The following is a 10,731-nucleotide window of genomic DNA, read 5'->3' as shown; positions in this document are numbered from 1 at the left end:
GCTGGAGGAGTACTGTCTGGGAGTGAGAGGCTGACAGGTAGAGCTCTCCAAGGCGAACTAAAGATGTAACCCTGCTGCAGGCCCCTAATTCTGTAGGGCATCAGCTGCCAGAACCACACCACTTCTGGAGGCAGTTCATGGTCGCATGCAGGAAGGCAAGACCTACATCAGGACAAGGAAAAAAAAAATAATAATTAAGTGCCAGAACTTATTTCAAGTTCCAGTTACTATGCTCTGCAGGAAACAAGACTTCCTGGGGCTGGAGCACATTCTCCAAGGAGGAGGAGGGCCTGATCCTTGCTGTACCATAGGAAGTCTCAGCCTCTGGCTCCAGCTCAGCCATTTCTAATCATCGGTTCTGCACGGCATGCCCGTTGTAGCAGAGGAAGGAGCAGGACCACGTTCTCCCACTCCTTGAGGGCCCCCATAACTTGCACCCCACCAATGGAAGGAGCAATTCCTTTTATTTTGGACATGCTGCTGGAGAACAACAACACAGAGCAGCACAGCAAAGAGACAGGATGCTAAACTCTTAAATTGCAGTGTGCTGCCTCAGGAAAAAAATAAAATAAAATAAAATAAAATAAAATGATGAGGTGAGAATCACCAAAGCCAGGCTTGCAGCAATCTCATGAGCTTCATGGCTCCACGAGACAAAGAGGGCCTGTCATGTGACAGAGATATTTTAGCTAGTGTCCCTTGGCTAGATAGAAAACAGTTCTTAAAACTGCACGCCCAGAGCACAGTTTTCCCTCCCTCTCTCCTCCACCCCCTTCTTTCTGGGGATGGCAGGCGAGGAGCAAACGCTGGGTTTATTCATCCCCTCTCCATTGATTGCAGTGTGCGTCACCGACTGCACGAGTGTGGGAGGTGCAAGCGTGCCTCACAGCCAAATCACCAGCCTTTCAGCTTAATAACACCTCAGGGGATGTGGGCTCTCTTCCCCTTTTCAAAATAAAAACAGGAGAGGAAATAAACGTTCCAATAATATAAACCAAAATGAAGGGGGGAGAAAAAAAAAAAACCTACACAGCAGGAGGTGAGGGAAAAAAATCAACACTTGGGAAATTAAAAAAATAAATAAAATTAATTTTCTTTTGCATGAGGCAGAAAAGAGTTAAGTGTCAGGGGTGGATGGAGGGCGGTGAGGATCCTGTACCATGGATGCTGGGTGAAGCAGGAGGAGGTCACTGGGTTGCATGGGACCCAGGGAAAGTCTGTGACACTGCTGCCTGGCCAGGTGACACCCAGATGGAGCACAAACCACCGAACCACCCCAGGAAGCTGGGCAAGACAATGCTTAAAGCCACAAAGAAGCCGCTTTGCCAGACCTGGCCAGTTCAGTGGGCACCTGTGCATTTTTGAACTCTCTTTGTTGGGATGGCTTAAAGGCTGAGGATGGAGCCCTGGGGAGAGCCTGAAGCCAGATGTGGGTGTTGAGGTGATTACGCTGCTGGCAGCCCCTGGATAAGCATCTCCGAGCCCTGCAGACCAAATGCCAGCACCGGCAGCAGCCCTATGGCCTGCTCCCGTGGGGGCAGGCCCTCCACCACGCGGCTGCAGGCCGCTGCACGCTTGCTCTCTGATATTTTTATCCCCGAAGAGCTGACACAATAGCCCAGGTATGCTGATCAGGCAGACACGGCTCTGGGTTTTTATTAGAGAGCTGGCATTTTGTTTGCTCAGTGATTCAAAGTGGCCTCTGCAGGCCTGCTACGGCCCATGAGCCAGGAGGCTGCACCAGCGGCTGACAAGGCCCCGCTACCAGGCCGGGGGGGCTTGCAAAATCCTCAACTTTCCCCCCAAACAGCGTGATCATCCCCTCTCATTGCGATGAAAACCCCAAAAGCACAAGTGCTTGGCACCATGGAAGGAGGACAACGGACTTGAGAAGCAGGGGGATGCTGCCCACCCTCAGGCAGCCACGTGCCGCCGCACGCCGGCTCCTCTGCCCGTGCCGAGGAGCCCACGTTCCGGCAGGAGGATGATGTTTTTCTGAATGCGTCCCCATTTATAATGAGACATTACTCACAAGCTGCAGAATAAAATAGAATAATAGCATCTATCAGCGTTAGTCATGTTTTAAATGCTTACCTTTCAGAGCAGCATGGGACTTGATAGGATAATCTTCCCATAGACACGTAGGAAGCTCTCATTGAGGGACACGGCCCTGTTGGCAAATTATAGCTTGCTGCTCTTTGTGCTGCTACTCTGGGTGCTTCTGCTGCGGAGCTGGGGGAGTCTGCAGACCCTTACAAATAGGTTCAGAGCACAACGGGAGGTTTCTGGAGTTTTCCGAACCCCAGATACCACAATGCTTTTGGCTCTTGATGCCAGGCCATACCTGAGCAGTTTCCAAAAGGCTTTTTAATCCCCTTCCTCTAGTGTTTTTGACTCCAGCATATTCAAAGACATATTTCTTGGCCCAAACAAACCCTGCATTCCTGGAAAAGTACATGCACCGATTTAGAAGAACAAACTCATTTTGCACATGTGGAACCAGGGCTCAAACTTCTGTGAGCGAGGAATGCCACAGCCTCCCGCAAGCATCATGTTTGGGATGCCTTACCAGAAGCGGCTGGGAATTTTGCGAAGAGGCAGATTAAGCTGGGAGAATGAAGTTTTGTCTCAAACCCCAAAATGCTCCGCTAGTGCATCTGTTTTGATGATCCCCTGACAAAAAGCAGAAACCCTTTTGCTGGGAAAGCCTCGCTCTCCAGCATCCTATCTGGGGTCTGCCCTTCTGGGGAGGGCAGTGAGACAAACTGGCTCAACATCAGGACTGCTCTGTTTCATTTGGGAAAATTCATTACAGGATTTCAGCTTTGTGAACATTTTTTTTTTTTTGCTCATGTTCGAGGCATGGTAAAATCTGCCAAACAGTCTTTTCTGTATGCTTAAGGAGATGATGGAGAGGAAATTTGGTTCCCAGTCAGATGCTCTTAACCAATTTCAGCAGTGGCGAGACACAAGAGAATAGCAATTTTGCACAGCAGTGCAGTGATGTTCCCCGTAGCCTCCTGCAGATCTGAGAAAGATTTCTGTGACATATTAACCAAACAGAGCAGAGGAGGTGGGAGAAAGGCTGGTGCCTCATGCTGTGTCCCTGGGAAGACCCCACTAAGCTGGCTCACCTGGGATGAGGGCATTTTGTCCTTGCTGCCTGCCAGCCCTGGGCCAGCAGAGGAGGTCACCTCACTCCATGCCCATTAGATGGGAGGTGCAAATTCTTCCAGCTCTGTTAGAAAAGACAGGCAGCCTCAAGGACCACAAAACCACACCTGTCTTCCTCACCTAAGGCCTTCTTCCCCCCCCCCCCCCAAAAAAAAAAAAAAAAGAAAAAAGGGTTGAGGAAAGCAAAAAGGGAAAGAATTACAAAAGGATGCTGCTCCTCACCTATACCTATGCTCACACTGTGGGGATATCCTCAGGCTGAAGGAAAAGCACACAGAGGCTGTGAACCATCAGCAAGGGGCAATGCCATGCCTCCTAAGGCTGAGCCATCAGCCTGCTGATCCTCTGTGGTGCTGGTCCAGGAATTAAGAAAAGCAGCAGGTGATTGACGTGATAGAGCTCTTAACAGAGCAACCATGTCCCCGCATGCCTCCATCCCTCCTGGGACCACAGACCTGCTCAGCACATCAGGGCTGCAGACCCTGGTCCCCACTGCAAAGAGGGGATGGAAGAGAGACAGCTTCCCCTTTAAACTAAATAGGGGTAAAAAAAAAAAAAAAAAAAGTATTCTGCACGTTTTCAAGCATGAGACTCCCATAGAAATGGTCCCCGCAATGTTTAAACCATTTGGGCTCCTTCCTTATGCTGTTTCTAAGTTTGAAGAATGCCTGCTGGGTATGATTAATATTCCTCCTCCTACACTTACCCGTTACTCCTGACAGCAAAAATTAAAACAGGAGCTTCTCTTCATTCAACCCCAACCCACAGGAACGTGGCGACATGGGGAAAGTTGCTAATAAAAAAGGGGAAGGTTTGTAGATCAGCAGCACTCACAGCCGGGAGAGGTGTAGCTCTCATTGAGCAGCCCAGATGGATGCGATACCCCTTATCTCCTCCCGATGGGATGCTTGGCACGAGCACTGCTCGGCGGGGCTGGGGGAGAGCCAGGGCAGAGCACACTGCCTGACTTCATTCGGGTCCCTCTCCCGTGGTAGGGATGCCAGTGGGATCAGTGCAGCCTCGCTTGCTCCAGGCAGTGTTGCTATGGGCACTGCTGCCTAGGAGCAGCCAGCAAGGCAGGGTATAAAGAGGAGCCGTCCCAGAGCCTTCAAAATTCAGCTGCTTACTATGCCGCACGTGTTTCTCCCCTCGCCTTCCCTCCTTTTGCGTGTTTCAGGTTACCTCTCACCGTAAAATAAAGCGATTTTATCCTTAATCAAAGCGCTGTTGGTAGATGTGTTAATTCATGTGTTTAAACAGATGTTTAACAACAGGGGGGAGTGGCAGCTAAGAATAAATCACTATCCTGAGCACCCTGTTCCACATCAGCTGTGTCTTCTGCATGTGTCCCTGTAAGGGATGTGTGATGGGGTGAGCGGGGGGACGCATTGCCAGCCCCTCAGGAGGGAGAGCCCTGCATAATCTGTAGCTCTTTGGTTTTTTTTCCCCATGTGGGGCTGAGGGCTCATTCCTCCTGGGCTCAGCGCCCCAACATCTCACCCCAGACAACCCCCACAACAACCACTCGCCACCTGCAAACAGCGAGCCCCAAACCACAGCCATGGGATCCCCACAAAGCTGGTACCCCACCACTTCTCCCTGCTCAGGGATAGCTGGCTCACCTGCCTTTCCTTCATCACCTCCCTGCAAAAAGAGGGGTGGGGGAGTCGATCGTATCCCCCCCCACTTCACCATCTGGCCTGGCTGCAGCAGATCGCTAAATACCAGAGGGCAGAGTTCAGCTTCGATTCTGGAGCGCTTCGAGGGACGTCGTGCAGGAGACAGTTACACGACGCTAATGAGCCAGAGATTTCCTTAAGAAAAAACTGACAAGAATCATTTTAATTGCAACCCTTTCCCTTCAATTAGCCCCCCCCCACCCCAACCGCTTAGAAGCAGGAACAAGTCATCGGGAATTTGAGGCAAACCTCTGAAAACTGCTGCTTTCCGGCAGCCTGAGTTTCGGAGGCGGGCACGCAGGACTCATCTGCTGCACCACCAGCACTGCAGGCAGGCACCTGCCAGCTCCTCCACGCATTTTCGTGCATCCCCAGAGCCGTGCTATTCCTACAGTCCCACGAGAGCAGTGGCTGGCCCAGCCGTCATGCATTAACACCTGAGTGATGGGTGCTGGACCAGGGGAGCTGAAATCACAGTAAAATAGGTCTGGGGGCTTTCCCCCTCCCTCCACACCCCAGTTACAGCTGGATTAGTATTTCAACCCCTTAAAGGTCTCCATGCTCTGCAGCACAGGGCTTAGCTTCCCTTTGGAATAAGGACAGGGCAACCCAGGCTGGGAAGGAGGGGAGACCCCAGCTCCATCACCATGACAATTGGAAGCTCTCAAACATCCTGGGTCTGCTGCCACGCAGCAAAATGAATCACCGCCGCGCACAAAGCACCTTCGCAGGGTGGCTGCGGAGGGGGGAGAGACAGCCAACAGTGAGGAACAACTACATTCCTCTTTAATGAGGTTAAAGAGCAAAACGGAGTCAATTAAATCTGGTTCTGGTAACATTGTCTAAGTACATAACGATTGGTATAAAAGCTAAAGCAAGACAAGTTGTTTGAACTCCGTGGGCAGGATTTTTTTTTTTTTTTTCAAAATTAGTTTTTCATGATGCATTTCAAATTTTTCCCTCTGTTACTGGTAGGTTCAAAGGACATGTGGGACAGATTCAACTCAACAGTTTGTAAACAGCTGACGTGGGAGGGAGAGGGCACTTAAGTTATTGGAATTGTTTTCATTCAAAAAATTTTGTAAATTAATTCCTCCCCCAACTGCCTGCTATAAACACCGCATAGCCATGTTCCTCCTCTTCAGATGGATCATGCAGACAGATGTGCCTTCTGTTCTTTCGCAAACATCAAGGCTGCCTCGCTCGCTGTGTAAATGTCAAGGTGCTAATTAGTTGTAACGGGAGTCAGGCGAGGACAAGTCGCAGCGCTGGGAACACGGCGGCAGAGGCACAGCAGCAGGGAGAAGGAGCCGCTGCTGGCTTGCGAGCAGCACAACAGCGTGGGGACCAATGGGTCCCTGTGATGCCGAAGGGAATGGGAGCAGGTTTGGGGGGCTGGTGGCACGTGGGGTTCCCCAGCAGCCAAGGAGGGCACCCCAGGCTCGCGCGCTGCAGTTCACATCTCTACATGGGCAGAGGGAGCATGGACAGGGGAGGTTTGTGTGGATCCAGCGCACGGCTGCACCGCTGTGCTTACCTCCTTCATTTTGGGTGCACTCCCTCACTCTGCAGGCTGGCACCGACAGGTCGGATGCTTCCTTCTCACTCCGGCTTCAGCTCAAGGGAGGCAGGGAGCTGCTACATCCATCACGCTGCCATCGGTGCCTTTCCATTCCTCCCCTTCACCACGCCGCTGTATTTTAAGCCTCAGGACAGAAATGTCACTTAAGGCCACTTTGTTTAGACAGTGCCTGTTGACCATTTAATTACGTAGTAATTACTACATAGCACCAAGGTAATTACAGGGCAAATACCGTTTCCTTGCAAGTGAATACTCCTCTCTTCCTACCTGCGATGCAGGCCATGTGGCAAGTCCTTCTTGCTGTGCCACGCGGGGCTCGTGCAGTCATTTTTACAGCCTCTAATTACCCAGCTGTTACAGGGTGTTTACCCGGTGTGCCTCAAATTGCCATTTAGGAAACAAGCGAGCGCAGAGGTGGCACCAGAGAGGCTCTGGGTTATAGAGGAGCTGCCCTGCACGGCAGCACCCATCAGCTGGCTTCCCCACTGCAGCTGGGGAGGAAGGGCTGACAGATGGAGGAGGAGGTTGGTGGTGGGTAGAAAAACCCTGCTGAATTTGGCAAATGCTTCCAGGTGTCAAAACAGAGAGTCAAGGTATTTTGTCTCAGCAGCTGCCTAATCCATTTCCTTCAAAAGAAAGGAAAACCTGGCCTGCAGCAGAAACAGCGTGGCCAGCAGGACTAGGGAAGTGATTGCCCCTTGTGCACAGCACTGCGAGACCACACCTTGAATGCTCTGCTCAGGTTTGGGCCCTTCACTACAGGGAGGACATTGAATTGCATATTGAGCTGCTCAAGCACCTCAAGTGGTGTCAGACTGGATGTCAGGGAGAATTTCTTGATGGAGAGGATGGCCAGGAATTGGAACAGGGAAGTGGTGGAGACCACATCCCCAAGGGACATGATGTCGTGACTTGGCAGGTCAGTTTAATGTTGGTCTTGGTGAGCTTGAAGGTATTTTCCAACAAATATGATGCCGTGAAATTTATACAACAGCCACCCTGGTATCCCTTTCCTTCTCCATTCACTCCCTCCCACCCTCCATCAGAAGTTCATGCCCAGCTGACCAGGGTCATACTTTCCACTGACCGTCTCCAGGATGCCTGGCAGCCAGCTGGGCTCAGGCACACCCTTCCACTTGCCACATCTCAGCTATCAGAGCCCAGATTCAGGCAGCTCTGTCCATGCTGCAGTCCCACCATGGCTTTACAAGGGGTTGCAGCCCAGCCAGCAGGCTCTGATCCCTGCTACTCAGGCTTATTTATCACCTCAGCAATGAATAATCTACTACAGCCATCACATGGGTCCCTCTACACCACAGATCAGAGGTGTAGGATCTCACTACAGGGAAGCATCAGAGATCTTCTGCAGACTAGTAGGAGTGAGAAGTAATTAAATGTTATTTCTCACTATTTATTGCTTTGCCTGCCTCTGCGAGCAGCTGTCTCCTGGCTCTTGCTCTCATTCGGAGCTTGCTGGAAGCATCCCCAGGTTGCCCCTTCTGCTCTTCAGCAAGTTGACTTTTCCAAGGACTCCCTTCTGCACTTCCCTGAGAGAAATGAAGTACTGCCTCCTCCGCTGGCTCGTAATCCTTTACTCAAACATACAGATTATTTAAACATAAGCAGGGATTTCATACCAGGTTTTGGAATGCAAGCAACTCAGGAGTATTAAATTCCCCTGTTTTATCCTTAGCAAGCTGAGTCCTAGCACCCCACCACCCAGCGGCAGGGCAGCAAATGCTGAGCACTGGGGGAGCAAATGCTCCTCCAGCCCGGAGATGAAGCACCAGTTACCCAGTTACAGCTCCAGCACAGCTAGCCTGGGCAGCAGCCAGGATAGCAGGCAAAAAGCACTTATCCATTTAACCTCACTGCAAATAACCACAGGTAAACACATGCTCTTGCACCCTCTGAGGCCTTGGTCAGCTTGTGTCCCCCAAAACATCTCCTCCCCTGCCCCAGCTCTCTCACATTTCCAGCATCAGCAAGCTCCCATCCTTGTACCCACCTTCTCCAGCTGAATCCATCTTTTCATGGGGTCCATTTCACCTCATCCTAAAAAAAAACCCTCAGACTCTTATCTTGCACCAAAGTTGTCCTAGAACCGACACCTAGAACCGACACCTAGAACCGACACCTAGAACCGACACCTAGAACCGACACCTTCTCCAGCTGAATCCATCTTTCCATGGGGTCCATTTCACCTCATCCTAAAAAAACCTTCAGACTCTTATCTCTTGCACCAAACTTGTTCATGTAGCTCCAGGAGCCTCTGGGAGGATTAGTAGCCCCTAATAACACCATAGCTCACCTAGAACCCCCTCACCTAGAACCTTTGTTGGTCTAAAGCCCCCTGCTCCTCCAGCCCTCCCTGCAAAAGCCTCACTACAGCCCTGTCCCTCCTTTAAATGCTGCTGTTCGCCAGCAGGTGTTAATTAGGTGCTTGATTAGGTGCACTGAGGTTCCTCCTTAACCCTTTCCAGGTTGCAATGGGTTGGGTGGGATTTGTTCACCCTTCTGCTCTCTCAAACCCATCTCCACTAGCACCAGAAGTCCTGTTGCAGAGGGATGGAGCCATGGTTTTGGCTGCTCTGGCTCTGCTATGCCCAGCAGCTGGGGATGATGGACATCACGAGGTGCTCTGCCCCCCGAAACATGGGGATGCCACTCAGTGCCCCGCACACTGATGTCCACGTGTGCTGAAGTTGCTCCCCATGCTGTGGTGCTGGGGACAGGCACCGTGCGCCCCCAGGGCCGTGGCAGTGGGGTCACACATGGGTCCCCAACACGCACCGTGCCCCGCCGTGCCCCCGGCTGGGGGCGGCAGGGGAGACGGAGCAGCCGTGCGAGCGTGTGCGCGCCTGGGAGCCAAAATAGTGAGGCTGTGTGGGAGGGAGGCTGGCTCTGACTCACCCGTTGCTCCGAAATACCCTTTCCTCCGGAGGAATAGGCTTTTTCCCCCTCTCCTTGCTCTAAAGAGGGCTTTAGAGGGGTCCCCCCCAAACTGCAGCTTGTTGCTGGTTGTGTTGCAGCGGGAGAGAGCCCACGTGCCCCATGGCAGGGCACTATTTTGTACTGAAAAGGCAGGAGGAGCATCAGGACACCATGAAAGGGCTCTGATCTCCCCTCCCGAGCATGCAGAGAGCTGCTGGGGTGAGCGGGTGAAGGCAGAGCTGCAGGGAGATGTGGCTGCTCCTTCCCTGAGCGGGGGATGCTCCTGAAATGTTCGGGGTTTTCTCCCCTAAACGCCACCTCTCTCCAAATGCCTTCAGTGACTTGGCCATGCAGCTGGAGAGGGACTAGGTGCTTCCCTGGGCACTACAGCTTCTGCTCGCAAACCCTTGCGGATGCCACCCACCCTGTGAAATGAGAGCTATGAAAGCTGAACGTGACATTACGAAAGCATTAGGCCTCGTGTCCTTGCTTGGGAGCGCAGCACAACCAAAGGGAACGCACAGCTCAACGCAGCCACGTAGGCTATGGGGCTTAGCTGTGCAGAAAGCACGCATCGGTTGCAGCCGCAGATGGGTCTTAGAATCATCGAGGTTGGAGAAGACCCCCAAAACCAGCTGGTGCAACCATTTACACCAGCCCTGGTATGGGCAGAGGCATCCTGCACCTGGCTTCTGCAAGGGTGCATGGAGCACTCGCTGCTTCTGCCATGGAAGGGGACGGGATCCTCGGCAGGGCGCGAGACAGCAGGGCGCAGTTGCACACCCCTGCACACACCAGCCTGCACAGTTGGAGCTCACCCACACCGCGGGTGCTGCCTATAAAAGACACGTGCTCTGAGTGCCCGTAAATCTCACCACAACTCCATCAGGCTGCGGGAAAGCCGTGCTTGGACAGCTGGGAGGAGGCTCATGACCCGCTGGCTCAGTGCTAACAACGCCACAGGCACCAACACAGAGCACAGGCAGAGCACCTCGAGGGGCTGCGGTGATAATTCACGATTCACGTAACTCAGGGGAAGGGAAATACATGAAGCCAGTGTGCAAATGGAGAGAGACACGAGCCCATAACAGGTTTGCGTCACCTGCTTGCTGTGGTTGCCATCAGGCTTATCTCAGAGCTACTCTGCTCACACACCGTCCTCTTCGTTCCCCATGAACCTTCTGTATTTTCTTCATAGGAAGGTCTTCATGTAACCGGGCATGAGAACACTAAATTAAGTGCACGTTCCCACGTGCCATCAGCCCTTCTATTTTTACATTTATTTCTTCCTTTGATTCTAGCCAATTAGCTTGTCACAGATAAGCTGTATTTCTTCTAAAAGAGAGCGTATTTATTGTTGAC

At 52.1% G+C, this 10,731-nt stretch overlaps 1 long non-coding RNA gene across 2 annotated transcripts; it reads right to left on the bottom strand.

The window, feature by feature from the left end:
• Window positions 1-3,357: 3,357 nt before the first annotated feature.
• Window positions 3,358-9,212, bottom strand: LOC137858427 (uncharacterized). Of its 2 annotated transcripts, none has more exons than XR_011097712.1 (4): window positions 8,747-9,212; window positions 8,599-8,645; window positions 8,444-8,490; window positions 3,358-8,024 (listed from the first exon to the last, which is right to left on the bottom strand). It is a non-coding gene; the product is annotated as an uncharacterized lncRNA (long non-coding RNA). The 2 variants fall into 2 exon arrangements; XR_011097713.1 differs by having other exon boundaries at window positions 8,762-9,212.
• Between the last annotated feature and the right edge of the window lie 1,519 nt (window positions 9,213-10,731).

Source organism: Anas acuta, chromosome 6 (genome assembly GCF_963932015.1).
Source record: "Anas acuta chromosome 6, bAnaAcu1.1, whole genome shotgun sequence".
In the NCBI taxonomy this organism is placed as follows: domain Eukaryota; kingdom Metazoa; phylum Chordata; class Aves; order Anseriformes; family Anatidae; genus Anas; species Anas acuta.
Note: the sequence above shows the minus strand (reverse complement) of the source record. Positions and strands in the feature narration are given on the sequence as shown.